The sequence below is a fragment of the Salvelinus fontinalis genome, chromosome 8 (assembly GCF_029448725.1).
Source record: "Salvelinus fontinalis isolate EN_2023a chromosome 8, ASM2944872v1, whole genome shotgun sequence".
In the NCBI taxonomy this organism is placed as follows: Eukaryota; Metazoa; Chordata; class Actinopteri; order Salmoniformes; family Salmonidae; genus Salvelinus; species Salvelinus fontinalis.
This window is the reverse complement of record NC_074672.1, coordinates 29,955,493-29,959,568: the sequence shown is the minus strand read 5'-3', so window position 1 is coordinate 29,959,568 and position 4,076 is coordinate 29,955,493. Positions and strand designations below refer to the sequence as shown.

General features: G+C 39.6%; 1 protein-coding gene across 4 annotated transcripts in view; it reads left to right on the top strand.

Annotated features, from left to right (window-relative positions):
* Positions 1–2,194: 2,194 nt before the first annotated feature.
* The window catches only part of LOC129861068 (coiled-coil domain-containing protein 71-like), a 79,892-nt gene continuing 78,010 nt past the window's right edge, over positions 2,195–4,076 (top strand). For all 4 annotated transcript variants that reach the window (XR_008760503.1, XR_008760502.1, XM_055932143.1 and 1 more), the window contains exon 1: positions 2,195–2,404. The gene's annotated coding sequence lies outside the window, so the exon portion shown is untranslated. The remainder of the gene's footprint in view (positions 2,405–4,076) is intronic.

The following is a 4,076-nucleotide window of genomic DNA, read 5'->3' as shown; positions in this document are numbered from 1 at the left end:
TACCTAATAAAGAATACAAGTTAAATGGGTTTCCATCGCATTTTCAACTCAACTGATGGTTTCTCAGGTAAAAAATAAAGCGTTTTGTAGCCAGTGTGCCCACCCTGGTATTGGTACTGTTATTTTCTCGCTGCTGTTTAGAGTGCATGTACAGCCTACATGAGATTACATTTGTGTCAAAGCCAAGCATTGATGATCATGTCACCAAAATAAGACCCTCGATATGTATTGGAAAGCAGCATCAAGCTCATCAACTTGAAGTTTCACCACCCTGTGAAGTTCATAATGGATTTAATCTGTAGCCTAATAAACTGCATGATTTCCTGAGTTGTAAAGGGAGCACCACACGTCATCGCGTGACTCCAAGTTTACTTCCATATGATAGTTATTGAGCTATCAATATTGTCACCGACATTTCTTGAATAATTCATTTTACCCTCACAAAATTATCCCACCTTGTCTAGTGTGTTTTGCCGACATTTGTAAAGTCTACCTAAACATTTTGTTTCATCAGGCCCGTCTTTACATTTTTTAAATTCGATTTCTACTTTTCTGTCTTAAAAAGGTTGTATGGAACTCCCCCAATAAATAACGAGGCAGACATGCGATAACGTTGCGATTCGAAACCAAAGTTTGCAGGCATAACGTTAAGTCGTTTTGGGGAGGTAGTTGACTCAAACTAGCCACTTGTGAAACGTAGTCATTAAATATAACCTCCGTGATCTCCATTTTGCTAGCTACTATTTTGCATTTTATTCAAGCGTATAAGGTAGTGACATAGTTCCTATGCCAAACTGATGTTATATTACGTTGAGACGGTGCCGCTTTCAAGACAACTCGGAACTCTGAAACGCTGAAATGTCCGACTTGGAAACTCGTAGACAAATGAGCTCCGAGTTTTCCGATTTTCCGAGTTGTTTTGAAAGCAACATTAAGTCAATTGAAAATTGTGGGAGCAACCCGGATGTCTAGAGAGACTATCTTTTTATTGGGGTACATCAACATTAGATTTCAGAAACCTTCATTTTGTATCAATTTCTAACAACCTCCCAGGCAGCAAGTACTTGGTTGCCTGTGGTAGGATCAAGGTTCTCCTCATTCCTTGGTTTCATTTAAGATATTATCTTCCAGGGAAGCATATGTAGACATTTATGTAAATACATACAATGAAAAAAAATAACAATTTAAGCACTATGCAGTAATTACACCTCATATTCAGTCTGTAGCAGCCATTTTGATTATTCTTGGCAGCCATTTTGTGCCATTCTGCTCACATCTGTCATCACAGTGGAGAGACGAGAAATGGGGGAGGGGAGGTTTAAAAAAGCCTGGCTTCACAATAACTAAACTTTTCAGTGTCGTAACAGTCATTCCTATAACCTTTAGACAAATGATAAGGTGAGAACATTGACTACATTAAACCAGAATTCCTTAATCGAAGTCCACTTGTCAGTTTTTTAAATTTTATTTTACACTGAATGGTTGCATTATAAAATTGTGAAATTGAGCTGCTTATTAATGCAGAGGTCCTCTTTCTATTGCTATCACCTAGCTTAATTTTTCTGTAAATGGCCGACAAAAAGAATACAATGCTTTATTATTGCCCCTTCAAAGACTGCATCCTTTAATGCCGCGTTCAGGTGCTCGTTGGGAAACCACGACTTGCTAACTGGTTGTAGTTATACACGTGTCGCGTTTAACCAGTTAGCAAGTTGGAAATGTCAAAGTTCATACTAGCATCTGAACGCGGCATCATTCATGTGCTTTTTGTCGGAAACAATTCTTCAACCCTTAAAATAAGCTAGCTAACATTCCATTTTGTTGTATGTCAAAATTAACATACATAAAAAAATATGTTTAATCGTTATCCCATTCATGAATTTAGAAACATAAATACATATTAATCTAATGGCTAAATTAACACTGAAAATGCAATAATTTAAATTGTCCTTTCAACCCCTCCATTATCTCACAAAGATTGCTAGCTAGCTCACTGCTTACCTTTTTTTCACAAAAGGCATGGAAGTTCGCCCCCCCTTAAATTTGCCCAACCCCTTTCCTGTTCTTGACCACGCCTAAATCACGCCTTCTTTCCCTTTTTTTTCTGGGCACGGATCAGACACTGATAAGGTCTAATGGGCGTACTTAGCTTGAAGTGCCGTCCCTATTGCATTCTAAACTCCGCCCCTCTTCTCTTTCACGTCTTCAAAACGGAAACACCCCCAACGGTTGCCATTTTACTTTGGCCAACGCTTGACTGGAATTGTAGCTGTCAAAGCAATATTCCAAGGAGTGCACTTCCCGTTAATTGCTGTATGAAGAAAGTGTGGCTCTGCTCGCATTTGATTGAAGTTATCGGCGCTGCTGAGTGGTGCAAGGGAGCAGCGGTTCGCACAACAAAAAGGTAGCTACACACATTCAGTACCTATGATGTGAGGGGAAATGATAGCAAGCCATGGTGGCATGGTGTTTAAATGGCTGACTTTACAACTAGGTAACGTTAGTTACTCGCCGGTTTGTCAGTACAGTATTGTGTTATCTCCTGTTCCTCGACTCAGGAATGTGTGTCTGGCCTCAAGAAACGTAGCCAGCTAGTTAACGTTACATCGGCTCTTGTTTCGAATGTTCTGACCAGCTGAACAATGCTGCTAGCCGGCTAACGTTATCTACTTGGCTTGTTTGAATGTTGATGACTTTTCTCACTTTTAGAGTGTCTACTACTTACTCAAATAATCGAACGAGCGCAGGGACGTATACTTAGCGATTTAGCTATCTGACTGAATTCAAGTCGTGTTTACTCTATCACAGTAATGTTTTTACACTGTTCGATTTTTCTTCTCTCCGACCTTTTTCGATTATTCGGAATGACATCAAGCACGTCATGCCATTACATTTCCATAGAGGAAAAGGCAGAAAGGGGATTTTTTAAATGTCTCAGTGCGATCAACCAGCACTACTTTTATATTGAGTGAAAAGGTGCCTTATATTATAAACAGTCAAAATGGTCAAGTTTAATTATGATATGTCAGTGGAGGCTCCTCAGAGGAGTAAGGGTAGGACCATCTTTCTCAGTATTTCATAAGTAGTAAAAAGAAAGTTATACTTTAAAGATAAAACTGTACAAAATATATTTTCAAGTCTCCAAATTGATTAAAACACACTGTTTTGCAATAAATGTCAGTAGCCTCAACAGCACTCTGTAGGGTTTCACCATGGTGTAGCTGGAGGACAGCTAGTGTTCCGTCCTCTTCTGTGTACATTAAGTACAATACAACACCTTGGAGGCTCATGGTTCTCACTCCCTTCCATAGACTTAGACAATAATTATGACAAGCTCCGTAGGATGTCTTCCAACCTATCAAAGCTGAAAGGATCCGAGAATTAATCTAGTACTGAAATCATAAATTACAGCTAGCTAGCACTGCAGTGCATAACATGTGGTGTAGTTGGCTCAAAGAGAGAAAGACAATAGTTGAACAGTTTTGAACGTGTTAATTTCTTCAAAAATGAGTGCTGGTTATATATACCGTGGGGAGAACAAGTATTTGATACACTGCTGATTTTGCATGTATTCCTACTTACAAAGCATGCAGAGGTCTGTAATTTTTATCATGGGTACACTTCAACTGTGAGACGGAATCTAAAACAAAAATCCATAAAATCACTATGATTTTTAAGTAATTTGCATTTTATTGCATGACATAAGTATTTGATACATCAGAAAAACAGAACTTAATATTTGGTACAGAAACCTTTGTTTGCAATTACAGAGATCATATGTTTCCTGTAGTTCTTGACCAGGTTTGCACACACTGCAGCAGGGATTTTGTCCCACTCCTCCATACAGACCTTCTCCAGATCCTTCAGGTTTCGGAGCTGTCGCTGGGCAATACAGACTTTCAGCTCCCTCCAAAGATTTTCTATTGGGTTCAGGTCTGGAGACTGGCTAGGCCACTCCAGGACCTTGAGATGCTTCTTACGGAGCCACTCCTTAGTTGCCCTGGCTGTGTGTTTCGGGTCGTTGTCATGCTGGAAGACCCAGCCACGACCCATCGTCAATGCTCTTACTGAGGGAA